The following is a 15,555-nucleotide window of genomic DNA, read 5'->3' on the forward strand; positions in this document are numbered from 1 at the left end:
TGTTGTTTTTCTTGTGAGGATCGAATGGTTTTGTGAGAGTTCACGTGTGTGTGTTTGTGTTCATGAGTGTGTAAGGTGAATAAAGGTATCATTGTTGTTTGCAGGTGTGTGCTTGTGCCAGGCAGGCTTCAGCGGAGGATCCAGAGAACAATGGCTCTCTGTTGGAGGACACACCTGAGTCAGAGAGGGGAGGTGAGAGGGCCCGATCGCAGGAAGATTACACAAGAGCAGACTTCATTAAACCTGAGGGGGGCAATGGAGGGATGGAGGGAGGGAGAGATAAAAAGGTGCAGGAACGTGGAGGGAGGGATGGAAGGAGGAAGAGACAGAGTGGCTAAATACCAAGAGTTGGGGGACAGAGGAAAGTGGAAACAGAGGGCGGAGGGTTAGAGTTTGAGACAAGTGAGCTGAATGTTGAATGAAAACTAATGTAAGAGTATGAAGACAGAGGAGCAAAGATTACTGAGAATACACAGCAGGTGCAACTTCACATTTTGCCTCCATTTATTGCCCACAAGATGCAAGTAGCCCTATTTACACAGCATGATGGGATAGGTGGTGATACAAACCACACCCTCAATGTGATGAACCAAAACTTCTGATGTTCAAATGAAGGGGGAAGTCACATCTGCAGAACTGACCACAGTAAATTAGATAATAGATTGTGATTTTAACTGTTTCGGAAACTCAAGTTCATCAGTTTAATCTGCCGGCTTGTAAAGACAGATAAACACAAATGGGCAAAAGCAATAATACACTCAAGTTCATGGGTGGGAAGCCAGTGAGGGATCATGCCCTTGTCACTGTGCTAGAGACTCATGGTGATAACAGCACCACGCAGCCTCCTCATTCATTTTAGGCCACTCCACCCAGAAAGGTTAAACCATATCAGCAAGCAATCACATAATATCATTCAGCACTGTTTCTGACTGTCTTCAGTTCAGTAGTAAGTTCAGTCGGATGCTGCTTCAACATATTTTATTTATCAGCAATGGTGGTAAGTAAATAAAGTGCACTACTTTATACTTTTACTCCACTACATTTCATTGGAAAATATTGTAATTTTTACTGCACTACATTTATCTGGCAGCTTAGTTTAGTTTCTTTTCAGATTGAGATTTTACAAAAAACAACCTTTGATCAGTTTGTTAAATACAATACATCTTAAAGATGTAAATATAGATATAATATAGAGTTGATGGCAGAGATGTTTCCCCTGATTTTTCAAGTTCTGAAGAGGTAAAATTATCCAATATTTTTGAGGATTAGAAAAGAATACCGATTTGTATAATAACTTTGTTATATCTTTTTTTCTTTCCTAGCCCATTAAACATTTCACAACCCCTCAGATGTATCTTGTGATCCTATGAAAGGGTCCCAGCCCCTAGTTTGGAAACCACCACTGTCCAGCCCCGCCTCCACCTCCAGGCTCCACCTTGACCAGCCACAACAGTAAAATGCTGCTTACACATTAATGCATTGGTATAAATGATGTAATAATGTCATATATATCAGTCACAGGAGCCATTGCAGTTTGAGTCATTTTACTTTTGCTACTTTAAGTACATTTTGCTGATAATACAATTGTACTTTTACGTAAGTGGTATTTTAAATGCAGGGTTTTTACTTGCAATTGAGTATTTTTACCTTGTAATATGATACCTTTATATAAATAAAGGATCTCAGCACATCTTCCACCACTGTTTAGTACATGTAGCAGTTAGCAGCCATAGTGCAGCACCCAAGAACCAATTCCAGTTATGAGTGCCTCAGTAAAAGACATCTCCAGGACTATTTCCTAAAATGAATGGATTTAAAGTGGAAGGAAACCAGAGCACCTAGAGGAAATCCATACAAAAATGCACATGTTTTAAATGAGTTTATATTGTGTTTTAAATCAGTGGTTCTCAAAGTGAGGTCTGGGGGTCCTTAAGGGGGTCCCCAGCAAAAAGGGGAATCATTTATTTTCACTATTATTCCATCCATAAGTAAAACAATGACAGAATATATAAAAACTAAAATCTTATCAAATGGATGAATGTTAGTGCATGTGAGCACACGAGTCCCTCCGTGTCCTCCATGTCCATTTAAACAGTACACGAGAAATGTTTCTGAAAACATTTGAGGCGAGAAATAGGCAATGCACTAACAGAATCTTGATCCATATTTGATCAGCACTGCCTAGTTTGACAATTTGATCTGAATTTCATGAGTTGACAGCTTTCTTTTTTTCCCCAACTTTATTGAGTTAACGACACACACGTTTATTTTGGTCTGAGATGTTGGTGCTATAGTGTGACATCTAGTGACTGAATGTCATGTATTGCAACTTTAATATTACAAAACACAATAGTATTTTTAGTAGATGAACATGTTTTCCTAATATCTAGGCAGCCATTGGTTTCAGTCAGCTATATTATACCATAGACATCTTATTATTTTGACTTGTTATAGCAGGATAAGCACAAGTGTAATTAATAACATTAATTATGACTACAGTCCACTTGGTTTCACTTGGCTCATTGGTGAGGCTTCCTAAAGCACTTCAGTGGAAACGAGCCATTGTTAATATTATTAGTTACACCTGTGCTTTTCCTGCTATAACAAGTCAAAATGTCTGCAGTGAAAAAAGTCTATTGCTGTAAACTTGCACAGACTGGTAAGCCATTAGAGTGAACATCATTCTATAGTTATTACTGTCAAAGTTACATTATCATTAGAGAGTTGTTGTTGAGGCATGTGGTCCTCACAGTTCGTGTTGCTTAACAATAAGGAAGAATAGATATTTTGAAAGGAATGTGAATTTGGTAACATCTTAAAACATTAAAATGATTATGAAAATCAGTATTGTTGCCTTCCTAGAAGGGAAATTATTTTCCCAAACTTATACAATAGCACATCAATGTACCTTTGTTACACTTTCCCTCAAATCTGTGCTTTCAGTTGTTTTATGACACAATATAATATTTTTTACAAAAAGAAACCTGTTCATTCTAATGGATTAGCTATGGCAAGCCACTTTCTAGTTGTTGATGCATCTTTTGGAAACAAAAAGTTTTCTGAGTCACCTTCAAATAAAATATGTTAGAAAATGATCTTTCTTTAAATTGTGCTGTTAAAATAATTGTCATATAAGATTGAAAAAATAGACTGTATACAATGGGATTAAACCCAAAAAGAGTTATGTGTTGCTTATCTAACAGAACAATCTCTATAATCTTGTGCCTCTCTGAATATGTACACTATGTCCAGGATGCCTGTATGACAGCCTCATATATATCATATGAAACACATGTATGTAACAGGAGGAATGAATACCACCTCCTCATCGATCGAATGGAAGTTTAAGTGAGAGACATAGCGGCACCTCCTATTCAAATGCTGTATTTATATAAGTTAAATGCAGGACTGAAGGGAACTCCTGTGCAACCGTCTGATTTCCATCCACAAACAGCTGGAGGGATGTAAACATAACAGTACGCTCCGTATGGAGAATGTTGAGCGCCAGCTCATAAATGACAGACTTTGGAATAACACCAAGGCCGCTGGGGAGCAACGCAGGGACCGAGCGTGATTGTATCATAGGAGACGACTCATATGTAGCATACACCCGCACTGCGTAAAGTATGATGAAGCCGAAATTGATCTATGAGGAGACATGAACATCTCCTGCAGTAAGATGTGTAGCTGTATTTGATTATATGGAATCCTAGAAAGTGCTTCATTAACAGCCAAACCATGTTATGGGGTTATTGATTTGAAGTGGTAATGACAATGAACATGTTTTACACTGAGAAAGATGCATTACATACACATGTATAACTCAAAGACAGACTGAGAGGTGATAGATAAGTGTGAGAGAGAGATGTTCACCATCTAAAACAAACAAGAAGTGATCAATTGTGCATGTAATCTCATACTGTAGGACTCCTGCTCTCATTAATATCTTCTCATACATTAATCAGGCTAACTGCTAATGTATCTTGTAGCATTGTCAGGTACCATGAAGAAATGTGTAAAACAGACAATGATTACAGAAAAAGAGAGGGAATCTCATTCAAAGGCTTTTGTCATTAATTTATGACATGTTCGTGGTAAAGTTGGATAAGAAGGAGGAGAAGTAGTGACAGGATGACAAAAGAAAATTGCATTGAAAGTGATTGAGAGTAATTTCGCTCCTCATGTCCCTCCCTCCTTCTCCACCCTTCAATCATCCCTCCCTCCTGTCTCTCTTTCTGAAAAAGTTCATAAAGTCAAAGCATTCCTACTTTCACACAGGATGAACACTGCTTCTGTCTCAACTCCTCAGACATGAAACGCAAATGGTATGTAAATGTCGTCTTTGATTCTGTTTAATGTATCCAGGGTACAAGGTGCAAAGAATAAAAGAGTCTTCTCCTCTCTGCCTATAAAGCATTACGGTACACCTTTACAGGACAGTGGACCCCCTGCTGTGAGGATAATAGGAAGAAATTGTTTTGCTATGAGATGAAGTGATAAAGGGAAAAGTATGATTTTTCAAAGACTTTGGTGCTCCTTTGCAACACCCTCCACACGTTCTTTCTGGAGTGCATGAGAGAGAAATAGTTGAACGCTAATTGAGTGATAGCTGATTGTTGAAGTGTTCATCTTTGATGTTTTTCTCTTTTTTCAGCGCATGTAAATGAAACATCAAGAAAGTGGCTGATGTTTTGCGAGGACTTTGAATGAAGTTCGAGTTTGAAGGAGGCTTGTCTGCATGTGTTTGTGTGTGTGTGTGTGTGTGTGTGTGTGTGTGTATTAGTGGCCAGCTGCTCCTGAAAGGTTGGGGCACATAAAAAAGCCCTGTGTCTTAAACAGGGAGCAACCATGGGTGTCGCTATCGAGAGGCTAGGGAAAGCTTAGCTTCCCCAAAATTATCACTGAAAAAATTTAACCTTCAACAAAATAATGATTTTTGGGGCAGTAACTACTGGCAAACTGGCCAAGCCTTCCTTAAATTTACTCTTGGCTATTGTGCACCCCACACTGCATACTAGTAAAGTTAAAATAATGAAATTCCTCTGTCAGCAGTTCAGTGGTTGAAAAGACAGCAACACATTACTGAGTTATGTGAGTAAAGACAGACTTCAAACAAACAAACAAACAAACCATTTTAATTGTTTAAAATTAGATGGTTTACAGCTGAGAGGCTGACAGATAACTATGGGAGAAAGGAGATGCTCCCAGCTGGAATCGAACAAGGGACGCAAACCAGGACGCAGTCTTTCAAGGTGCATGGCAACACCTAGTTCATGAGTATTGTCTCACTAGAGCTGCACCAGCTCCATATGAAGGCAGTGTTGGTGTACATGTGCCTTTGCAATCATACTTGCCTTTAGCAACAAGTGGGACAGACCTCAGAAACAAATGTCCACACCTTTCATCAACTAAAAAGAAATTGCTTTGCTATGTTAAAATCTAATGATAGTGAGAACTGACTAGTTAACACTGAATTGAAATCATGTAATGTAACATAAGCAAAATGCATCCATGGTGGTCAAATTTACTAACCCAGGCTGTCAATGATGCTTCAAACCAAACTACCAGGACATGCCTCCACACATGTTTAGGATTGGGACACATTCCCTCTCTATCTCCGGTTATCTCCATAATCAATGCAGAGCACAAGGTAAAGAGTAAAAAGACTCCCATGTTTCTCTCTTTACATAATCTTCATTATCTCATAATGTCATCATGTCACATGTTCTACAAGGAGACACTACACATGAAAATATTATCTACATTTTATAACACCACAATTTGAATATGCACATACTGCGGACATGTATTTGTTAAATATAAAGATAATACTGTATAAGTAAGCATGCAAAACTTTATTTATGTAGCACTTCATTCCAGGGGAGATGTGCTTCTCAGAAAACACATACACCATAAAAAAGGACCTTAGAAAAACTAAATGTCACTTCACCAACTGTAAATTTAACCCTTGGAACAAACCAGAAGGCCTGAGCTAACTGATCTAAGCGGTCTGATTCATATTGGCTAAACAAGTCAGAGAAGTACAGTACTGTGGAGCAAGGCTGCGTAGGGCTTTACAGACAAAAAGTAACATTTTGTTGTAAATCTAGAAACTGACCATAAACTAGTGTAAAGATCTAAGAAAAGTTATAACATAAAATGTTTTCATTGTTCTTAGAACTCTGGCCACAGCATTTTGTATTAGCTGTAGTCTTCAGGAAGACCAGTTAGGAGGGCACTGCAATAGTTTGACCGACAAGAGATAAATGCACAAACAAATTTTTTTGCGTCAGCCAAAGACCAGATGCCTCTTACTCTGAATATATTAAGATGATCTACCATGAAGATTGTGCATGCATAAAATACAGAAAATATTACTGTAACTGCAGCACAATGAGAAAATAAAATAACTATTTAAGTCACTATGCACTTTTTCAACATTATTTTAACATAAAGTCTTCCATAAAAATAAAAGGCCTTGCAAAAAACACAAGTTTTGCTGGTTTACCATCCCTGGTTTAACGCTGCTTGTTTCCACACCAACAAAGACTGCGTGTGACTAGACTGGCAGGCCTGATCCAGCTGGGCTTGACAGCAGAGCACACATGAAAGAAAGGGATGGAGGGATGGAGTGGTGAGAGCAGGGAGAAAAGCGAGGGATGAACAGAAACACACACTGGGATCCTGCTGTTCACAGCAGCAGGTGCAAGGGAGAGGAGGCGGGTGGGGGTGATGGAGGAGGGGTACGGGTGGTTTAGTGGAAAGGAGAAAAAGAGCATGTGAGTGGGGGAGTGAGGAGGGGCCAACATATGTGTAGCATTCACTGAATCAAACTCAGTGCCCATAAGCCAATGAGGTGCAGTCCCTGCATGGGTTCCAATAAATGGAATCCCTGTTTGATTTTGCGCTACCATGAGGCTTTTCATTATGATCCATTGAACTTAGGCGCTCTGATGACGCTGTGGACTGCAAGAGGCAGCAAAGCCAACATGGACAACAGCAGGAAGGCTCACACTTGACGGTCTGCTGCCCGCTGTGTGAAGGTAAACAGAGGAGATAGCAGCAAGTGGCTGTCGATTGCAAAGACAAATCAAGAAATGCCTTTTGACCAGGTTGAAGATTTTGAGTGTAGTCTGACAACTTTTTCATGCTACTGTCAATGTGTGATCAATGTGGCCACAGCACTACCCTTTCCACCTGCTGTCTCCTTTCTGCTGGCACACCCAATTCTGTGATCAGAAAATTCAACGGTTTTGCAGAAAACCTTTGAAACCCTTTAAATGCTACCAAATATAAAGAAAGCATACATTCTACTTTTAAACAATGGTTATTGTTTAAAAGGGGTTTTAAAATCGTAATGTTCTTGTATTTTCAAGAAAATTTGATATATTTTTATGTGAATAGGTTGCAGGTCAAGTTACCTAGGGCAACCTTTTTCATTGGTTATTGTGTTTTATTATGCTGTAAAATAGGATAACTAACTGACTGAACCAGTGCTAACATCTTCCCCTGCACTCCCCTGAGTTAGCTTGTGCCTTAACAAAGATTTTTCAAAAACCCCAGAGTAGGGGAGATAGAGCGGGGGATATATCAAATTACAGTACATCAGTCTTGAGGAAAAGCATCTTTCTTGAAGACTGGGCGTTGACAGACAGCGAGAGAACAGGCAAGGGAGGATAGCTGCAGATCTCTGCCTTTGATGAGACATAACAATATCCAAATCCCAGACCGCCTCTTATTTAAGTTACTGAGGACTCTAAAAAAGGGAAGTTCTTCCAAAGTCGCTCAGAAGCTTGTGCGCTTTAGGTGAAGGGAGGGAATGGAGGGATCAAGAAGTAGAAGGGTGGGGGAAAGAAGATAATGTTTATGCATTAGATTTTCAAAGCACTTTTTTCTGCAAGGAAATTCAGATTCAAAGGTGTACTTCTTGCAGGAAGATCTAAAGGATTCTTTCTCCCTCTCCCTGTTATTGCTTGAGTGACAAAGTCTCTGTAGCTTAGCCAGGACTTTGTATGCACATGGTAACTGAGCGTGAGTAGGCCCTACATAGCTACAGTATATCCACCAAGGGGACTGAGTGATGTATAACTGTATATATTATATATATAATATTTTCTACGCTCAAACTACATATTTGACATCAAAGAGAACAGTAACGATAAAGTAACACCTAGGCTAGGCAATGAAATGCTACTGTTAACACAAGTCAAGCACTCTGCCACCCACAAGCAATGCCGCTGTGCTCACAATGAAGTCTGAACTGTGTGCCCGCACTTATCACTCCAAATTCAAACTCATCGGAGAAATATTAGCTGAGACTTTTTCTAAGTGGAAGTTTGAACTCCAAAACTTCAGAGGCAGAGCACTTTGAAAGAGCTGAAGGAGCGGAGATGAGAGCGCGAGAGTGTGTGTGTGCACACTTGCGTCGGATAGTTGCTGAGCACAGCACTCGTACATACGTGTGATTAAAAATTCAAATGAGCGCCTTTAGAATCGATGGAAGGCTTTGAGGCTCCGTAATGAGGCTGATATATGAAGTTTAAACATTCGGAGCCGCTGGAAGTGCCACCGTGGAAAAAGAGACAGAGAAAGGGAGGGAGGCAAAGAAAAAGGGGAAGATTTGTGGCTTTGATGCCGGGATATCACCGTGGGGCATGGCTGGTTGGCTGGCGTTGGCTGGTACTGGGATCCGGAGCGCTTTCAGAATGTTTGCAACATTCCCCAAGACATCATTTCGAGCAATCCCTCGCCAACAGTCCAGGACAAACTGGGAGGAAGGACGGAGTGAAGCGGAAGAGAATAAGCAGAAGCGGAGAAATCACACAGTGAGAGAGAGAAAAGTCAATGGAACCGAAGAGAGTGGATAAGGAAAGCGGTTAAAAGAAGAGTGATCACAGAGGTAGAGAAGGGGAACAATGAGAGTGATAAAGAAGTGGCTGCCATCAGTTCTCCGTATACACCCTTCAATCAGATACACACATACACGCACACACATGCACAAACACACACACACACAATAGGGCAAACAGTGAGACAGGTTTTGGTGTGAGGAATTAGAGGTATTAGTTCACATACTACTGTGTGTGTGTGTGTGTGTGTGTGTGTGTGTGTGTGTGTGTGTGTGTGTGTGTGTGTTCTACTTCTATCTCTGGAAGCAGTGGGAGTCTAGTGCCACTTTGAACTTGCCTACCATTAAAAGCCTGACAGAGTTTTGAAGAGGCCTATTGAAAGGGAACCTGTGCATTTATGATGTAAATGTATTTTTTCCAACCCTTTCTTCTTCTCCCCTCTTTTTTTATTTTGACAGCCTTTGAAATTTGTCATATGCACATCCAATTTAACAGGCAGAAAAGACTTCTTTGGCCCCCTTTTTTCTCTTTCGCAACAATCCATTTTCATATCAACTTGAAAGGAATTGGCTGAATATTTTTGCTTGATTTTCTTTAATGTGATCATCACTGTTTCAGTCGCTCAACGTGTTGGAGTTATATTCTTTTAGTCAGGTAATTTTCTGTCAGATTTACTCTCATAACCAATTCTTCAAAGGGGAAAAACAAGCGGTTTCTCTAAAGGACAATAGTATCTTCAGTCCTCTTGTATTGCCATGCCTTTCACTTTAAACCAGCTGTCTTAACCTTTCCTTTCATTTGTGGCACATGTCCCCCCTAACTGCTCTAAATTCCTTGGTCAGACAGCATTTGAAAATATTTTTTGGTGTTTCTTTTAACCCACTTCCAGATCAGTGTTTTTACTGGGTCAAGGCAGCTATGGATGGTGTTCATTAAATTGTTAATCACAGGCAAGCAAGGTATGTTGAAATGATGACAGTGTGAGGATGATTGTAATGTCTCTGTTGTGGTAAACCTAAAGTACATGCTGGTCAGCCCAATATCCCTCGGATTTATGTATATATACACACCTAACCAGTGTCCAATACCAACTTTTCTTAATCTTAATCATACCATTATAGCCATGAACAGATATTGAAGAAAGAAAAACATTGACAATTGACAGTAAAATTACATATTTGGGCATAAATCCAGGTTTTTGCAGAGTCGTCCAATATCAACGTTCTTGTCTAGGGACAGAGTTGTGCTTGTAGATGAAGTAGATAAAAACAACTGCTACAAACTCTTAAATTCATGATATTCATTCCTATGGTCAATAGTGCTAAGAGGCACAGGTTCGGGTCGCATTCATGTCATGTTGAATGGAAAGAAAGATTTTAATATTTATGACTTTCAGTATTTATTTATTTATGAGTGCTCACATCATCAGACAAGTAAAGGTGATTGAAGAATTGCAGAGTTGGTCATGAGAGGGTTAAAATTACAGTGAATGACAATAAAATTTGGCTGATATGAGAAGTCTATATTTGTTTAAATTTTGAGGCACAAAACAGACACATTGGAGCTTTACAAAAATAATCAGTTTCAGTCCTCAAAGGAAGCAGTTCAGCGCATCCCTTGACTTGGTTGTTGACATGACAGTTCCAACAGCAACCGATGTACATTAAAGGAGTGCATGTAGAAAATGAGTCGCTGCCTGCACAGTTCATTCATGCCACCTTGTATAAAAGTGTCAGCTACTCCAACATTTCAGCTGAATGCTGGACTACAGTCGACTCCAGTTCAATCACCGTGTGTTAAAGGTACCATGCGGACCTTTTGACCACAAGTAGCACTGTAGAGCAATGTTTTTATGAGTGGGTCCTTGTTTGGTTATATCATGCTGGAGGAATCACATACACACACCCAAACAAATACGCGTTGTGATTCAAATCCTGCTGTTGGTTTCACGCTATTCCACTGACTGACATTTGGTGGCCGTAACGCACCAATGAATGGAGCAATGTGCCAACAAAGACAAGGAAGAAGAAGACTGCAAGCTAGCAAACATAGGGGTACAGGTGTAAATGTAAGATAATAAAATATATATTTTTAATCAGTTTTGCAAATATTTCATGAAGAAGGAAATGCACTCAACATGTTTGTTGGACTTCAAGGATACACACAAAGCATTTGGTAAGAAATCCTGAAAGTAACAAGAAAGTTCTGCAGGGAACCTTAAAGAGGCTCACGTCAAAGTCCTGACTCAATACCATAAATGGCTGTAATCATGACTTCCTGTCCCTTGACTTTGGACTGAGTAGTAGATGCTGGAACAGATGAAAGACGTAGTCAAAGTAATTTCTACTTATTCAACTCCCCCAACTCGTGGACTGTGTGTGTGTGTGTGTGTGTGTGTGTGTGTGTGTGTGTGTGTGTGTGGGCTGGTACAAAGCTTCCAGCTGGACACAGCAGTGGTTAGATGAGAGATGATAGTTAAGGCATTAGAGTCGGGGGAGGTGGGGGTGGTTGGTGGACTTGACGTGGGTGTGTTAGAGAGTGTTCTGGAGGGGGTTCAAGACAGCTGGAGGCCAATCGTGCTGGCTTTCCCACCTGTCAGTAACCCCCCCCCCCCCCCCAACACACACACATACACACATACACACACACACACACACACACACACACACAAATAACACACAAGTAACACACAAGTTAAATATGAAGATATATGCAAAGATGTGGGCTCACTCAAACACACGCATTGATTAAAAAGCGCAAAGGGCAACTAAGCTTATTCCAAGTGTTACCATCAGCATCCTGAACATACAACGAATTATTGCAACTTCCACAACTTGTTCCATGTGTTCTGTCAGAAAATATCTACTTGTGTACTTCTTCTTTTTTAGAGCTGTCAGACTGTTTTGATGTAAATAATACATTGTGCACCAATCCTCGTTGAGGCCAACATTTTCAATTCTGGGCAAAAAAGTTTTATTTTATTCTATTCTGGCACATAAAACGTACTGTATCACTACTTCAATACACTACAAAATAAACAAAAAAAAAATCTAGAAATATATCACAAACTTTAAAATTCTTATAATTATACCATTATTTCATTATTCCTGGTCTCTTTCCTATGTACAAACAGCATCATATCACCAGAATATAGTGTATTTGTACAACCAGTGCTATATACTGTATACAATAGTATGATGCGGTGACAAGTATAGCAACACTTTTAGACATGAGATACCTATTAGAGCTGATGTGTCTTACTTCACTGGGGGACCACCTATAGGTTGAGAAAGATACTTTGTGCTGTATCCTTCACTTATTCTCTCTCACACACACACACGCTGTGTTGTTGTGCCCATCCGTGGTGGCTGAGTCTTAATAAAGCCTAATCCCTGCCGTGCATGCTCTCTCTGTTCCACAACTCCTGCTGGTCGTCTGTCTCAAGAGTGCCGTAATTTACTGTCACAGAACTCCTCAAACCGGCCACCACACAGTGCGCAGAGGGGGACAGCATAGGTAACACAGATCACCGTCAAAAAGACAGAAAAAAACATTCTGACTCCCCCCCCTCCTGGAAAAAAAGAATAGTCCTAAAAAATAATGGGGGGGTGGGGGGTGGGGGGGGGGGGGCTGTTTTTCATAGACTCAAACACAAACAGCAGTTCGCCCAGCTTTGTTTAGGTTCTCTCTTTTTTTTCAGAGAAGAGAAAAGAAAGGGGGGAAAAATTGCTAGGTGGTTGTCAACGGCTGAAGCTGCAGCTGCACCTGGCATCGTGCGACTGGTCTTTGATCACTTGTCGAGTGAAATTCCGCCACTGGATTAAAGTGAAGGAGGGGGCAACAGAGGGTGGGAGGACTAGAAAGAGTGACAAAGGAGGAAAATAGAGAGAGGACGACTTGTCTGAAACGTAGCCCTGTGTGTTTTGAGGCTTTAATGTTGCATGCACTGCACTGTTGGCTGTAATTCAAATCAGCATGAATTGTTGAATTTGTCTAAAGTGAACTCATTCTATTCAGTCCCTACTTACTGCATAATCTTTGTGTTTGGACTTGCATGCAGAGTAATGAATGTCACATTTGCGAATACAGAGTCCAACCATTTAAACACCTTCAGTTATGATTCTGTTATGAAGACGGCTTACTCATAGCAAAAGTTTTGTGCTCACCAACGTATTATATATAGTGTGCATATTGAGACAAAAGTAAAGGAGAGAAGAAGAAAGAGTGACCCTGTGCATATTGTGTGCTAATGTATATAGGCTTGCACAAACATGTATTTGTGAGTGAACACATAGATGTGTATGCATGTTTAATAAGTAGACAACATACACACAACCTCAGCTCACTGTGTAATGGTGCAAATTTTAGAGCCCTGCAAATGGTGGACATACAGGTCTTTGGTACAGTTTTCTAATGAAGAGGCTGTCGTTTATCTGACTTAAAGGGTCGTTTTATCCCAAATTACAAAAAAACCGAGAAAACATTTTCTCAGTTATCTCAAGCTATCTAGTTGTTTTGGGTTTTTTTATCCAGGTTGGGAATAATAAAAATAATACAATAGTAGATAAAATAGTCCCTATAAAACATTTGACAGTGTGTTCTGTAGATCTTCAGGGCTTTGAGCACCATCAACAAAATTCAATTCACATCCCATCCATTGTTTTGGGATGGAGGCAGAAATCTCATAGACAAATATCTCAAAATCTGGGTAAATTAAACCAAAACTATCTGTGTGGCTAGATACCATGAGAGGCAGGTGCAAAAATATGTTTTTTTTTTCATCATTTGTGTAAACTGAAAAGGTCTACTTTTATTTTGGCCCTTCTCAGGCTTGGTCATGGCACAATCACAATGAAACCAGCTGCACTTAAAAGTTTGGACATCTGTGTTCTTAAATCAGTCTCATTGTTTCCTTGAATAATAGATACTGTATTGTTTGGAAAGGTTGCCTTCCCTGTGACCTCATCATAAGAGACGCTGTGTTGTGTGACAGGTGACAATCACACACTGTAGCCCTGCTGTGTGAATGTAAAGCACCAGTTAAGACCCTCTTTCAAACATGCCAGGACATCCAAGCTAAACTGTTAGTGATACCGAGTTAACACCTAGCGTGGGAGCCATGACAGAGCACCATTGCTTTGAATGGTGGGAGCGACCTTGACTGAAGCACTAGGAATTCCCTCCACTTGACAGCTGGCTCTCACGTACGCCCTTGACTTAGCATGTGCTAATGCTGTCAGAGATGTTTGGGAAGAGAACTGCTGGCATGCTAATCTGCGCTATGTTTGCCACAAGGCTAAGCGGAGCTGTCCGTGGCATGTACAGGGAGGTGTTGACAGTAGTGCTACCAGTTGTTCTGTCCTCCACTGGGGTGGTACTGGGAGATGAAAGGGACTAAAGATTTCCCAGGTTGCCGTGGACAGCCACAAAAACTGGGTGAGTTGATGGCGGGAGGGGTGGTGGTCATGGCAGCTGCTTCGACATGGGGGTCTACCGGCATAGGACATGCAAGCTACACTAATACAGTCACATACCCACATATACAGTATTTCATAGTATGAGGGTTTGTGTATAACACAAGTCCCATCATTGTCTTCACAGCACTTTAATAAAGTTCATTCACACATCAGCTGTCACTAACATGAATGCGTTTAAGAAAGAAGACAGAATTTACCTCAGTCAGCAAATCACAGATGATATAAAGAATACATGCTTGCATTATTAAAGGAATAATGCTCCTGAATATATAGTCAGGCCCAAAAGACTTTACTGGTACAAAACCAGGTCTTTAGAAGGCTTTTAAAACAGTGATATATCTGAATATTTAATTTGGGGAGGTCTCATCAAATCTCTGTCACATATATTTGAGGAGACATGATTCAAAAACACGCACATGTTCATGTAATATAATATGAGCCTTTAAATCTGTTATCAAGTACATCATATATAAATGGTAGTTTGGTTTCTGAGTAGCAGTTTTCAAACCACATTTTGACTTTGAATGAAACAATTATAAAATGTTAAGCACTGAGGACTTCATGAAAGTTTGAGTCAAAGTTTGAACTTTTCATTTAACATTGTAGATCTGAATAAAAGAGGCTGACACACTGGCACACATCCTACAGTCAAACATGAGGGGGGATCTATTTAGGTTTGGCAATGATTCCCTGGTTTCTGATTTGGTGACTTGCACAGTATCAGCTTCTCATGGACCAAAAAAGAGGAATAACTGGCTTGTAGAGCCATGTTATTCATTCTGGCTTAAAGATGTTTGGAAGATAATTCATTTTTCAGCAGGATCAATCATCCTTAAGGCGCACCATATGCCAGCACTGTTTTAGGTCCAAGGGGGAGCGAGGAGGGCTTACTTTTATGATTCTCTCCACCTCAGACCTCAAACTCACTAAACATCTTTTGGGATATTTGAAAAGGGAAAATGTGAAACATTAAAACATGTACCATCAATAATAGTTTTGATCAACATTAATAATATTGAAGTATTGAGACATTTTTACTTTTATTCACTTTTCTTGAAAATGTCAGCAAAGATTATGCCTTTACGTTTAGTAAAGACTACAGTAAACTTAAGCTTATAATGAATCCTTGAACTGTTTCTCACCAAAATGCAATTCTTTGACCAGGCCAGCAGATGGCAGTGGCCACAAGTAATGAACAACCTGCATCTTCATCCTCCTTCTGTGATAAG

This window comes from Thunnus albacares, chromosome 3 (genome assembly GCF_914725855.1).
Source record: "Thunnus albacares chromosome 3, fThuAlb1.1, whole genome shotgun sequence".
Classification (NCBI taxonomy): Eukaryota; Metazoa; Chordata; class Actinopteri; order Scombriformes; family Scombridae; genus Thunnus; species Thunnus albacares.